A 16,122-nucleotide genomic window follows, 5' to 3' on the forward strand; every position below is an offset into this window, starting at 1 on the left:
CATGCCCCCCACACACTGTGCCCGCTTGGCCGCGCCCCCCACACATTGTGCCCCTTCGGCCATGCCCCCACACACTGTGCCCGCTCGGCCATGCCCCCCACACACTGTGCCCATTTGACCATGCCCCCCACACTGTGCCCACTCGGCCACGCCCCCACACACTGTGCCCGCTCAACCACACCCCCCACACACTGTGCCCGCTCAACCACGCCCACCCACACACTTTGCCCACTCGGCCACGCCCCCCACACACATTGGGCACCTATACACCTCCTCCCCAGGACTACTCCTCCTATTATCCTCCTCTCCCCCCAGGACTACTCCTCCTATTATCCTCCTCTTCCCCCCAGGACTACTCCACCTATTATCCTCCTCTCCCCCCAGGACTACTCCATCTATTACACATCTCCCACCCAGGATTACTCCACCTATTAGACACCTCCCCCCAGGCCTACTAAACCTATTAGACACCTCTCTCCCCAGAACTACTCCTCCTATTATCCTCCTCTTCCCCCCAGGACTAATCCTCCTATTATACTCCTCTCTCCCCAGGACTACTCCTCCTATTATCCTCCTCTCTCCCCAGGACGACTACTCCTATTATCCTCCTCTTCCCCCCAGGACTACTCCTCCTTTTATACTCCTCTCCCCCCAGGACTACTCCCCCTATTATACTCCTCTCCCCCCAGGACTACTCCTCCTTTTATACTCCTCTCCCCCCAGGATTACTCCCCCTATTATACTCCTCTCCCCTCAGGACTACTCCTCCTATTATACTCCTCACCTCCAGGACTACTCCTATTATCCTCCTCTCCCCCCAGGACTACTCCTCCTATTATACTCCTCTCCCCCAGGACTACTCCTATTATCCTCCTCTCCCCCCAGGACTACTCCTCCTATTATACTCCTCTCCCCCAGGACTACTCCTATTATCCTCCTCTCCCCCCCCAGGACTACTCCTTCTATTATACTCCTCTCCTCCCAGGACTACTCCTCCTATTATACTCCTCTCCCCCAGGACTACTCCTCCGATAATACTCCTCTCCCCCCAGGACTACTCCTCCTATGATACGCCTCACCTCCAGGACTACTCCTCCTATTAGACTGTTCATCTCCAGGACTACTCCTCCTATTATACTCCTCACCACTCAGGACTATTCCTCCTATTATACTCCTCACCCCCCAGGACTACTCCTCCAATTATCCTCCTCTCCCCCCAGGACTACGCCACCTATTATACTCCTCTCACCCTAGGACTGCTCCTCCTATTATATTCCTCTCCCCCCAGGACTACTCCTCCTATTTTCCTCCTCTCCCCCCAGGACAACTCCTTCTATTATACTCCTCTCCCCCCAGGACTACTCCACCTATTATCCTCCTCTCCCCCCAGGACTACTCCTCCTATTATCGTCCTCTCCCCCCAGGACTACTCCTCCTATTATCCTCCTCTCTCCCCAGGACTACTCCTCCTATTATACTCCTCACCTCCAGGACTACTCCTCTTATTATACTCCTCTCCCCCCAGGACTACTCCTCCTATTATCCTCCTCTCCCCCCAGCACTACTCCTCCTATTATACTCCTCACTCCCAAGGACTACGCCTAATATTATACTCCTCTCCCCCCAGGACTACCCCTCCTATTATACTCCTCTCCCCCCAGGACTACTCCTCCTACTATACTCCTCTCTCCCCAGGACTACTCCTCCTATTATACTCTTCTCACCCTAGGACTGCTCCTCCTATTATATTCCTCTCCCCCCAGGACTACTCCCTCTATTATACTCCTCTCCCCCCAGGACAACTCCTTCTATTATACTCCTCTCCCCCCAGGACTACTCCTCCTATTATCCTCCTCTCCCCCCAGGACTACTCCTCCTATTATCCTCCTCTCCCCCCAGGACTACTCCTCCTATTATCCTCCTCTCTCCCCAGGACTACTCCTCCTATTATACTCCTCACCTCCAGGACTACTCCTCTGATTATACTCCTCTCCCCCCAGGACTACTCCTCCTATTATCCTCCTCTCCCCCCAGGACTACTCCTCCTACTATACTCCTCTCTCCCCAGGACTACTCCTCCTATTATACTCCTCTCTCCCCAGGACTACGCCTCCGAATTATACTCCTCACCTCCAGGACTACTCCTCTTATTATACTCCTCTCTCCCCAGAACTACTCCTCCTATTATACTCCCCTCCCCCCAGGACTACTCCTCCTATTATACTCCTCGCTCCCAAGGACTACGCCTCCTATTATACTCCTCTCCCCCCAGGACAACTCCTCCTATTATACTCCTCACCTCCAGGACTACTCCTCCTATTATACTCCTCTCTCCCCAGGACTACTCCTCCTATTATACTCCTCACCTCCAGGACTACTCCTCCTATTATACTACTCTCCCACCAGGACCACTCCTCCTATTATACTCCTCTCCCCTCCAGGACTACTCCTCCTATTATACTCCTCTCCCCCCAGGACTACTCCTCCTATTATACTCCTCTCCCCCCAGGACTACTCCTGCTATTATACTTCTCTCCCCCCAGGACTACTTCTCCTATTATACTCCTCTCCCGCCAGGACTACTTCTATTATACTCCTCTCCCCCCAGGACTACTCCTCCTATTATACTCCTCTCCCCCCAGGATTACTCCTCCTATTATACTCCTCACCTCCAGGACTACTCCTCCTATTATACTACTCTCCCACCAGGACCACTCCTCCTATTATACTCCTCTCCCCTCCAGGACTACTCCTCCTATTATACTCCTCTCCCCCCCCAGGACTACTCCTCCTATTATACTCCTCTCCCCCCAGGACTACTCCTCCTATTATACTCCTCTCCCCCAGGACTACTCCTATTATCCTCCTCTCCCCCCCCAGGACTACTCCTTCTATTTTACTCCTCTCCTCCCAGGACTACTCCTCCTATTATACTCCTCTCCCCCAGGACTACTCCTCCGATAATACTCCTCTCCCCCCAGGACTACTCCTCCTATGATACGCCTCACCTCCAGGACTACTCCTCCTATTAGACTGTTCATCTCCAGGACTACTCCTCCTATTATACTCCTCACCACTCAGGACTATTCCTCCTATTATACTCCTCACCCCCCAGGACTACTCCTCCAATTATCCTCCTCTCCCCCCAGGACTACGCCACCTATTATACTCCTCTCACCCTAGGACTGCTCCTCCTATTATATTCCTCTCCCCCCAGGACTACTCCTCCTATTTTCCTCCTCTCCCCCCAGGACAACTCCTTCTATTATACTCCTCTCCCCCCAGGACTACTCCACCTATTATCCTCCTCTCCCCCCAGGACTACTCCTCCTATTATCGTCCTCTCCCCCCAGGACTACTCCTCCTATTATCCTCCTCTCTCCCCAGGACTACTCCTCCTATTATACTCCTCACCTCCAGGACTACTCCTCTTATTATACTCCTCTCCCCCCAGGACTACTCCTCCTATTATCCTCCTCTCCCCCCAGGACTACTCCTCCTATTATACTCCTCACTCCCAAGGACTACGCCTAATATTATACTCCTCTCCCCCCAGGACTACCCCTCCTATTATACTCCTCTCCCCCCAGGACTACTCCTCCTACTATACTCCTCTCACCCCAGGACTACTCCTCCTATTATACTCCTCTCACCCTAGGACTGCTCCTCCTATTATATTCCTCTCCCCCCAGGACTACTCCCTCTATTATACTCCTCTCCCCCCAGGACAACTCCTTCTATTATACTCCTCTCCCCCCAGGACTACTCCTCCTATTATCCTCCTCTCCCCCCAGGACTACTCCTCCTATTATCCTCCTCTCCCCCCAGGACTACTCCTCCTATTATCCTCCTCTCTCCCCAGGACTACTCCTCCTATTATACTCCTCACCTCCAGGACTACTCCTCTGATTATACTCCTCTCCCCCCAGGACTACTCCTCCTATTATCCTCCTCTCCCCCCAGGACTACTCCTCCTACTATACTCCTCTCTCCCCAGGACTACTCCTCCTATTATACTCCTCTCTCCCCAGGACTACGCCTCCGAATTATACTCCTCACCTCCAGGACTACTCCTCTTATTATACTCCTCTCTCCCCAGAACTACTCCTCCTATTATACTCCCCTCCCCCCAGGACTACTCCTCCTATTATACTCCTCGCTCCCAAGGACTACGCCTCCTATTATACTCCTCTCCCCCCAGGACAACTCCTCCTATTATACTCCTCACCTCCAGGACTACTCCTCCTATTATACTCCTCTCTCCCCAGGACTACTCCTCCTATTATACTCCTCACCTCCAGGACTACTCCTCCTATTATACTACTCTCCCACCAGGACCACTCCTCCTATTATACTCCTCTCCCCTCCAGGACTACTCCTCCTATTATACTCCTCTCCCCCCAGGACTACTCCTCCTATTATACTCCTCTCCCCCCAGGACTACTCCTGCTATTATACTTCTCTCCCCCCAGGACTACTTCTCCTATTATACTCCTCTCCCGCCAGGACTACTTCTATTATACTCCTCTCCCCCCAGGACTACTCCTCCTATTATACTCCTCTCCCCCCAGGATTACTCCTCCTATTATACTCCTCACCTCCAGGACTACTCCTCCTATTATACTACTCTCCCACCAGGACCACTCCTCCTATTATACTCCTCTCCCCTCCAGGACTACTCCTCCTATTATACTCCTCTCCCCCCCCAGGACTACTCCTCCTATTATACTCCTCTCCCCCCAGGACTACTCCTGCTATTATACTTCTCTCCCCCCAGGACTACTTCTCCTATTATACTCCTCTCCCCCCAGGACTACTTCTATTATACTCCTCTCCCCCCAGGACTACTCCTGCTATTATACTTCTCTCCCCCCAGGACTACTTCTCCTATTATACTCCTCTCCCCCCAGGACTACTTCTATTATACTCCTCTCCCCCCAGGACTACTCCTCCTATTATACTCTTCTCCCCCCAGGATTACTTCTCCTATTATACTCCTCTCCCCCCAGGACTACTTCTATTATACTCCTCTCTCCCCAGGACTACTCCTCCAACACAAACACTCAGTACAAAACATACCTCCCCCAAAACACACACACACACATACCGTGCAACACACACAGCACCACACACACACAAAGCTGCAGACACAGCGCTCCACAAACAACGCAACACACACAACGCAACATACAAACAACACGGCCCTCACACACCCCCACACCCAGACAACACCCAGAACATTAACAGCGCCCTACACAAACACTTGGCAACTACACACAACATCTATATATATAACAAAAATCATACATTAACTACACAATAAATTCTAGAATACCCATGCGTTAGAATCGGGCCACCATCTAGTTTACATATAATATTACTAAGAGTTATTATAGTGTGAATAATAGAGATGAGCAAATCTTGTTAAATTTCACTTGCTAGCTTCAACAATTTTTCCTAAAAATTAATTCACAGAAATTATTTTCCCATGAATCGAAAAAAAACCCTGCAAAGTCCCCCATTTCACCAAAAAAATACAGATGACACTGACTGTAACCAACTGTTTCAAAGGGGCCACAACATACATTGCTATGGCAAAAGAGACGATAAACAGTAGTAACTAACAGCCTGTTTAATAACACATTGTACTGGAAGTTTTATTAATACTTTTTAGATTAAAAAAAGTTCCAACAAAAAATGATCCTGCTGTACCATTGTTGATACACATGTGGCATATACTAATGAAGTCATGGCTTTTTCCAAAACAGTGATCCCAATGGTTTGGCTTCTTATAGTCCTAAAAGAAATTACTCTATTTTTTTGGACTAGAAGATGCACTTTTTAACAAGAAAACCTCCTGCTAAAAAGTGTGCATGTCTAAAGCCTGCTTTACACATTGCAATTTCGCATACGATATCGTATGCGATTTGCAATGCCCCGATCGTATGTCCGCACGTTCAATTTGTTGACTGTGCCGCACAAACGATTAACCCCCGTCACACGTACTTAACTTCCATACGACCTCGATGTGGGCGGCGAACGTCCACTTCCTGGAGTGGGAGGGACGTTCGGTGTCACATCGACGTCACGCGGCAGCCGGACAATAGAAGCGGAGGGGCGGAGCTGAGCGGGATGTAAACATCCCGCCCACCTCCTTCCTTCCGCATTGCTGGCCAGGAGCCGCAGGACCCAGGTAAGATCTGTTCATCGTTCCCGGGGTGTCACACACTGCGATGTGCGCTACCCTGGGAACGTTGAACAATCTGACGTTCAATTCTAGAGAAATGAACGATGTACATGCGATGAACGTTTTAACGTTCCATCGCAATCGCACGTACCTCTCACACACTGTAATGTAACTTACAATGCCGGATGTGCGTCACGACGTGACCCCGCAGATACATTGTAAGATATATTGCAGCGTGTAAAGCGGGCTTTATAGTTCTAAGGCAGCTTCCTGTGATGGAGGTGCTCAATGACACTGCGTCCTCCCCAATCACAGAAAGTTCTGCTCTCTCTCCTTTTGCTCTGCACTGGTCTATGTGATTGGTGCTGAGCAGGAAAGGAAGCATATTGGGACCTGCATGGAGGTTATAAGAGCTGAGCAGCTGAAGGACCTTCCAACTGAATAATTCAAGGACCTTTGAGATCATTTGATATACAGCATGACCTGAAATGTCCTTGAGTTAATTGGGTAAAAGGTCCTTCAGCTGCTCAGCTTCTCCAACCTCAATTCAAGTCCCTATCAGGAACTGTAATATGTGGTATTGTCATATATAGTGTGTATGTCTGGAAATGTACGTGTAGTGTCTATGTGGCAGAGTTGTGTGTGTCTAATACACATACTGCAGAAAAAAACAATAGTGTCCCTAGTACATTAGAATTATTGATAATGACCCCTCCATTTAACTCCAAAAGGGAAATTTTAATTACCGTAACATTAATTTTTTCCTCTATTTTCTGTTGTCTGGATCAAAAGGGTGCATGTTATGGTAAGATACTTCTTATAGTCTTAAAAATATGATAATTATCCCTTTTGTGCAGTAGCAACAGGTTTGTTATTTGCTTTTAAAACCACGGGGAAGTACCAGGGCTCGTATAGTATAGCTAATGAAGAAGCAATTGAAACTTAAGGCCCCGTTACATGCTACGATTTATCTGGCGATATGTCGTCGGGGTCATGGTTTTCGTGACGCACTTCCATCGTCGTTAGCAATGTCGTTGCATGTGACACCTATGAACGACTCCTAACATGTCGTTCATTTTCAAAATATTGTTCGTTTGGAACGCAGCAGACATATTGCTACGTTTGACAGCCTGCCAATGTCGTTAGTGCGTCTGTCATCAGCAACGCGGGCGTGTCGTTACGAACAGTGCTCCACGCCTCCTCCGCTCTGATTGGTGTCCCGCCAGGGTTTATGCTATGGACAATTATACGCCTCTGTCGTTGCCAGATTCATTGGGGGGAATGCTATGTGACAGTGTAAACATGACCGCCTTGATCAAACAATATGTCGCTGAACGATGTTGCGTCATTTGTGAGATCGGAACGTGTGACCGCTACAAAACGACCTATGAGCGATCTCAGCAAATCGTAGCAACGATTTGGGACTGTCACATCGCTAATGAGATCGCTAGCGATATCGTGTGTGTAAAGCGGCCTTAACAGTCCAGCAACCAGACAGCATATAATTAATTTTATTCAGTCTGTAACAAAGTTAAAAAAAAATGCAGAGGCAAGATTCACAAACAATAGTGAAGAAAACTGAGTTTTGGTGGTTGAAACAAAAGTATGATGAAGCCAAGGCTTATTTCAACCGTGACAACAAAATTGAATTTCCAACAATAACATATTTTGTTAAAACTTCAATATTTCTAGCCCACAACCCATGACAAAGCAATAGCTTGGATTTATTTTATTCAAAAATGTTCACTTTTTTCACATTAGCAAAAGGTTTGTAGTTTGTAAAATAAAAAAAAGCCATGGATTTTTACTAAGCCTTTCAATACGTATCTTTTTTTGGGAGCAACAACAGGTCACAGGATGGGAACTGTTGTGTGAGGAGGGGGTGTACTGGTGTCACAGGGCAAATTAAATTCCTGGAGAGCAGAGATCTTAATTTGTGTATGCACCACCTCTGTAGCGATTTTCGGAAGTCCATCGCGGGTAGATTGCACAGCCAGCACACCCCTTCCTCACAGTCCAAGGCCCGCAGCATCGCCCCACTTGTGCCGCCGCTGGCTTCCTATGAGCCCACTCAACCGTCCCCACACCCCCCAGTAAGCTACATTTAGTTTATAAGGCGAACGATAAGACTATAAGCCAGACCCCTATGTTTATATTAAAAAAAAAATCTTTTTTTTTCTTATTTCCTCCTCTAAATTTGGGGTGCGTCTTATATGAGGGGCTGCTGATACGTCTTTGGCTTTACCAGAAAGAAACGAGATAGGATGATGAAACTTTACATTTAATCCACATACTCTCCACTGATGTCAACACACTTCTTACATCAGTATTCCAAGTTCTGTAAGACCAGCAAAAAGAATGATTTCGGTTGTGCCTCAAACCAGGCATCTGTATCAGCCATGGCATCAGAAATGGTGTGAAATTTGGTACCCTTGAGGTGTTTCTTCAGGTTTGGCAACAGATGATACTCGGAGGGAGCTAGATGTGGTGAATAAGGTGGGTGGTCAACCAGCTGGCAGCCCAGCTCTGCCAGTTTTGCCGTGGTCGCTTGTGCAGTGTGAGCGGAGACGTTGTATTGCAGGAACAAGATTCCTTTGGACAACTTGGCCTTCAGAGCTGCCTTTTGAACGTCAGAGCTGCCTTCAGTTGGTCCAAAAGTTCAGTGTATTACCTTGCATTGATGGTGGAACCCTTTTGAAAGTACTCCACTAGCAGTACACCCTCCGTATCCCAGAACACAGATGCCATCACCTTGGTGGCTGAATTTTGCACCCTGAACTTCTTTGGATGAGGAGAACCACTGTGCCTCCACTCTTTTGACTGCTCCTTGTTTTCAGGGTCATACAAATAAATCCAGGTCTCATCCATAGTGACCAGTCGATCCAGGAAGTTATCAGTCCGGAAACGCTGACAAATGGACCGGGACGTTTTCACTTGCATGCTTCTCTGATCTGTTGTCAAACATTTGGGGACCCACTTTGCAGATAGCTTCCTCATGTCCAAATGTTCATGGATAATGACACAAACATGTTCACGGGAAATCCCCATGATGTCTGTGTGATGGCATATGCGACAGAGCAATAAGGGACACCAGACTGATGAACAATCCAAGAAGATTTAATGAGACAGGGAGCATTAACCATCCAATATTAAAATGGTTCTTTAGAGTCCACACAAAGGAAATAGGTCCGGGGCAATCCAACGCCAAGGAAAATGTAACAGTCCTCAGATGAGTTCCCTAAATCCAGCAGTGTGGCAGCTGATCCTCAATGTCCAATCGTCCATGTACGGGTAAAAAGGAGATGGCCTCAGCACAGTTCCTCGCCCTTCACCCAACAAAGCATAACTAAACTAAAAAACATGTGTCTGAATCTCCCACCTCTCCTTAGATCCACCCCTTCAACATTTACTACTTGTAGCTCCTAGTTAGAAAGAAGTTCATAGAACACAGCCTCCAGAGATTGTGTATCAGAGAAGCCTCCTGCAGAGGAGAACAATATATATGCAACCCCCACCAGATCAAGGACAATAGCTACTGCTGAAGCCTGATTAGAATATGGTACAGGCTGGGAGGATATAATGTTACAGTCTGCTATTGCTTTAGCTGAAATTCGTCAATTCTCCAGTATGAGGTTGTGCACAGCATCGACGATCTCCAGAACAACAACCACTCTCGGTCGTCAAGGACGTTCCTCATCATCGGTGCTGAAGTGGCCCGTTTTAAATTTGGCAATCCAGTTCATAACTGTGGAATATGAAGGGCATTGATCCCCCAATGTCTGCGACATATCACCATAAATATCCTTTGTGGACTTTCCTTCCAGAAATAAGAATTTTATCACTCCTCTGCTCTCAGTTGCTGTGAATATTGCATTAGACTCTGCCATTTTTTCCCCACGTGCAAAGAAAACTGTTGCCATAAGGAATAAACACAACATTTTGAAAACACGTATTAGACACATAAGGCTTTTATGTCATCTAACATTCATTACTATATAAAAAAGATCACAAAGCCAAAGACTTATCAGCATCCCCTCATAGTATGGTGCATCTTATAATCCAAAAAATACGGTAATCCCTATATGTGGGGGGGTTTTCAGATGAGTCTCAAACATAATATCACTGGGGCTGGGACTGCACTATTGCCCATTCTTGAACAGGTCATCAGCAGGGGGCAGTGCTGCAGTTCTTACTAGTTCCTTGCATTGTCACCCCTGCTCATGATGTCTTGGATCCATGTAGAAGGACGCTGTGGGAGATGTGAGTGCAGCGGAAGCACTTTGCTTCTACCTCTGTCGCAGCCAAGGACAGTTTTGAACATGTGGAAGTTATTTTACCTACATCTCTTTCTGCATGAGTTGTTTTATCAATATATGTAATTTGTATGTGTAGGGGCCGATGGGGGGGTGCATTGTATTGTGTGGGGGGGAGGGGCAATGGAGGGTGCATTGTATTGTGTGTGTGTAGGGGGTAATGGGGGGTGCATTGTATTGTGTGTGTGGGGGAGGGGTAATGGAGGGTGCATTGTAGTGTGTGTGTGTGTGTGTGTGTGTGGGGAGGCAGGAGTGTGTAGTGATGGGGTAGTGTAATTTGTGTGTGTAGGGGGTGATTGGGGGTGCAATGTATTATGTCTGGGGAGGGGTAATGGAGGGTGCATTGTAGTGTGTGTGTGTGTGTGTGTGTGTGTGTGTAGGGGATGATGGGGGGGTACGTTGTATTGTGTGCATGGGGAGGGGGTAATGGGGGGTGCATTGTATTTGTGTGTGTGTGTAGTAGGTGATGAGGGGGTGTATTGTATTGTGTGTGTGTGTGTGTGTGTGTGTGTGTGTGGTGGGGGAGGGGTAAAGGAGCATGCATTGTATTGCGTTTGCGTGTGAGGGTAATGGGGGTGCATTGTATTGTGTGTGTGTGTGTGGGGAGGGGCACGGAGCCATTAATCGAGCTATAATTACATTTAATTCTCTAAAAAATGTTCATTTCATTCACCTTTTCCGTTCTAATATTTTACATCCTCAACAACCATGACTTGCCCCCCCCCTAGTTTTGATCCTGGGTACGCCCATGATTCACCTAATCTAACCTAAATATACTGCTGTTCGTTCATTGTAATTATCATAGCACCTTGCATTTTATACACTTTATTTATATCACTGGCCATTGACTAGCACCTAGTAATATCAATACTTAATATGTTTTGCTAATGAATTTATTTTTATCTGTAAATTATATACATATTGGATAGATTTATATTAACCATTTATATTATAGTTAATAGATTTTCAGATAAATATATTTATTTATTAATCATTTATATTTATGCACTTTAACTTTTCATACACTACTTAGCATCTAACTGGATTTGAAATATATATTATGAATGAATTTTATTTTTATCTGCGAATGTTATATATTTATGTTCATATTAACCATATATATTTCTTAGTTTTAGAAATTCCCAGATAAATATCTATTCATTTATTATTGAATGTTTGGGTGTTACTTATTCCTGTGCCTACTAAAATTTACCACTAACACGAAGTACAATATGTCACAAAACATATTGTATAAGAACTATTTAGTGTTGGAACCAACCATGAAGATTTCAACACCTGACTGTCATGGGGTGTGAGGGGAATATAGGGAACTGTGATGCCCAGACTGGCTCTCCGGCTAGAGGGTCCTAGCTGTCCCTAATCCCAAAGATACTTCTAATGTTGACGATGTCTGGGCTGAATTCCTTGCCCTGCTCCTGACAAGCCCTGATCTTATACCTACATTCCCCCTTCTCAGGGTAGGATCGAGAAAGGGGTTGTTGAACCCATAGATATAGATGATGGGGGAAATCAAAAACTTTATCACACAGCTAACACACACAAAGATATAAGACAATGCGTGATAAGTAGGAAATAAAGAGTAGGTAGGAAATAAGCAGATGACAAGAGGATTTCCACAGGACGCCAAGCAGCAGGCAATAAATCACCAGCAACTGGAACATAACAGCATACGGATAGGTTTTGCAAAAGGTATTCCTCCTAGCTCTCCCCATTGATGTATATTCCTTGCATCCCTCCTCAGTTATGTATATTCCTTGCAGCCCTACCCAGTGATATATATCCCTTACAGCCCTCCCCAGTGATGTATATTTTTTGCAGCCCTTCCGTGTGATGTATATCTCTTGCAGCCCTCCCCCGTGATGTATATTCCTCGCAGCCCTCCCATGTGATGTATATTTCTTGCAGCCCTCCCCTGTGATGTATATTCCTTGCAACTCTCCCCTGTGATGTATATTCCTCGCAATCCTCCCCTGTGATGTATATGCCCCCAATGTCTCCTGTGATGTATATGCACCCAGCCCTTCCTGTGATGTATATGCCCCCAGTGTATCCTGTGATGTTTATGCCCCCAGTTTTACCTGGAATGTATATTCCTCACAGCCCTCCCCTGTGGTGTATATGCTCCCAGCCCTTCCTGTTATATATATGCCCCCAGCGTCTCCTGTGATGTATATGCATTCAGTTCCTCCTTTGTACACCGTGTGCAGAATTATTAGGCAAGTTGTATTTTAGAGGATTTTTTTATTATTGAGCAACAACTATGTTCTCAATCAACCCAAAAGATTCATAAATATCAAAGCTTAATATTTTTGGAAGTTGGGAGTGTTTTTTTTTAGATTTGGCTATCTTAGGAGGATATCTGTTTGTGCAGGTAACTATTACTGTGCAGAATTATTAGGCAACTTAATAAAAAACAAATATATTCCTATCTCACTTGTTTATTTATTTTCACCAGGTAAACCAATATAACTGCACAAAATTTAGAAATAAACATTTCTGACATGCAAAAAAAAACCCCCAAAAAATTAGTGACCAATATAGCCACCTTTCTTTATGATGACACTCAGCAGCCTACCATCCATGGATTCTGTGAGTTGCTTGATCTGTTTATGATCAACATTGCGTGCAGCAGCCACCACAGCCTCCCAGACACTGTTCCGAGAGGTGTACTGTTTTCCCTCCCTGTAGATCTTACATTTTATGAGGCACCACAGGTTCTTTATGGGATTCAGATCAGGTGAACAAGGGGGCCATGTCATTATTTTACTGGCCAGCCATGCTGTGGAGTAGTTGGATGCATGTGATGGAACATTCTTCTGCATGAAAATCATGTTTTTTTGAACAATACCGACTTCTTCCTGTACCAGTGCTTGAAGAAGTTGTCTTCCAGAAAATGGCAGCAGGTCTAGGAGTTGAGCTTCACTCCATCCTCAACCCAAAAAGGTCCCACAAGTTCATCTTTGATGATACCAGTCCATACCAGTACCCCACTTCCACCTTGCTGGCGTCTGAGACGGAGTGGAGCTCTCTGCACTTTACTGATCCAGCCTCTGGCCCATCCATCTGGCCCATCAAGAGTCATTCTCATTTCATCAGTACATAAAACCTTTGAAAAATCAGTCTTAAGATATTTCTTGGCCCAGTCTTGACGTTTTATCTTATGTTTCTTGTTCAAAGGTGGTCGTTTTTCAGCCTTCCTTTCCTTGGCCATGAGTATGGCACACCTTGTGCTTTTTGATACTCCAGTAACATTGCAGCTCTGAAATATGGCCAAACTGGTGGCAAATGGCATCTTGGCAGCTTCACGCTTGATTTTCCTCAATTCATGGGCAGTTATTTTGCACCATTTTTGCCTAACACGCTTCTTGCGACCCTGTTGGCTATTTGCCATGAAAAACTTGATTGTTCGGTGATCAAGCTTCAAAAGTTTGGCAATTTCAAGACTGCTGCATCCCTCTGCAAGACATCTCACAATTTTGGACTCCACCTCTGTGTGAATACCGCTTATCACAGACGGCCAGAAACGATACTTAATCATTAGCATACCTACAGCTATCCCTGACTTGTGAAGTCAGAGTCAGCTATCTTGTGCATTGTTAATTTCATGTGCTAGTTACTGATGAAGGTCAAACATTGACCGAAACGTTTAACTGCACTGAATATGACATAACAGTAAAAACATTTTCACGTTTTTCAATTTATCTGGGAGTGCCTCGTGCTTATTAACTCACTATATGGTCTGGAAACCTACGTGAACACTCCATATACGGAACTCTATAATAGTGGAAGTGCCTTATCCTATTGAACTGACAATCTATAAGTTGAAACACGTAGGGACGTGATTGACAAGGATCACTAACGTTCATCTACTCATTCTCATTAGCTAATAAAAATGTTTCCAATTCCATTCTAAAGCTCCAAACTCTACAAAAAGACAATTTTGGATTGACTTAAACAACATTTCTCAGCATCATGGTGACTCGAGCAGTCTTACATCAGCACTGTACTCCTTCTAATCACAGGGACACTCCATTGCATTGGTCCAATGGACACATTTATAGGGGTTAGATAGTTACATTTCAATAACCTGCCCAGGACGGTAGCCATGGACAAGGGCTTCACCTTCCTCACCCCGACACACTAAAGAAAAGAGTGATGTATGTATGGGAGGGTATCCCATTTGTGCTTGTAACTCTAGGTCAGAGACCTCCATCTTGTTCTTTGCTTCACATAGTGTAGTACTGCTGCCTCATTAAAAGTCCAAGTGAAGTTTTAAAAACTTAATTTTCTTTATATTCAAGTAACTTGAAGCACAGTGTATAACAAGTAATACATCTTCCATTTTCAACTCTAACATAGACCAGCTCTTCCAGGAGGGTTATAAACACGATCTTATTCTCTTGTACAGAGGCTTCCAAGGAATAAGGGGGAGGCTGGTTCATCTGCATCCTACAGATATAAAACCACATGGATCCAGGTGTACCGCTGTGGCTATTATATCCTCAGCACTGTTTTGCTACTTTCCAAGGACCGCTGTTTTCAGAGTACTCCCACAGAGTCTTTCTAAAGAGTACCGTCACAGAGGCTTTTTATGAGTAACTCCACAGAATCTGGTGTAATGACAATTGGGAAGAGCCGACAAATCTAATGGATACGCCACTTCTGGGGATGCTGTGGGTGGCTATTTTTAGGCTGGTAAGGGCAAAATACACATGGGATTTCCCTGCCTGATATTACCAGCCACCAGCTGTCTGCTTTACATTGGCTGATTATCAAAAATAGGGGGGATCATCAAGCCTTGTTTTACTTAAAAAATTTCATAAAATGACATGTGAAACCCCACTACGTTTGATAACCAGCCAAGGTACAGCTGACAGCTCAGGGTTGCAGCCACCAGTTGTCTACTTTACCGGCGATGGTTATCAAAAATAGGAGGGCGCCCACATCATTTTTTTTCTTAATTGTTCACAGCAGCGTACAACTTATGCATACAACAAAGCTTCCTGATTGGCTTCAATAAACTTTATTAGCATACAAACAGTACCTGAAATCAGAACTCGGACACAAACTTTTTTTTTTTTAAAAGTCCATGTTTGAATTTGAGACCCTTACACTCGGTGTCCGGTATCAACCCTGAAATTTACCGTTCCAGTCTACTCATCCCTAGCCATGACCACGTCTAGCTAAAAAAAAAAAAATCTATCCAAATGTCAAGGTTTATGCATCAAACTTAATTGTTTAAAAAATGAAGATTTTTTTTAGTACAAATTATTTTTTTAATAAAACATATTTGGAGAACTAGAGCTGTTCTAAACTAGAATATACAGTACATCAAACAGGAGTACAAAGTTCAAGATCAGTGAATAAGACACATGAATTAAAAAGAGAAAATAAATGCAAGCTTTTGTTTCACAATAGAGCCAAGATGCGAGCCAGATTCTTAAATGAATCCATAAACATTGGGACATTCTAAACTACTATCTGGTTTTAGGTCCATAAAATTCACGATAAGCCGTATAATGTATTTAAGAAGGCGAACAAGATTAAAGACAGTTTAGTCAAAAGTTATCGCAGCAATAAAACCAACTTCACTAATGACAT

Source organism: Anomaloglossus baeobatrachus, chromosome 4 (genome assembly GCF_048569485.1).
Source record: "Anomaloglossus baeobatrachus isolate aAnoBae1 chromosome 4, aAnoBae1.hap1, whole genome shotgun sequence".
NCBI classification, from domain to species: Eukaryota; Metazoa; Chordata; class Amphibia; order Anura; family Aromobatidae; genus Anomaloglossus; species Anomaloglossus baeobatrachus.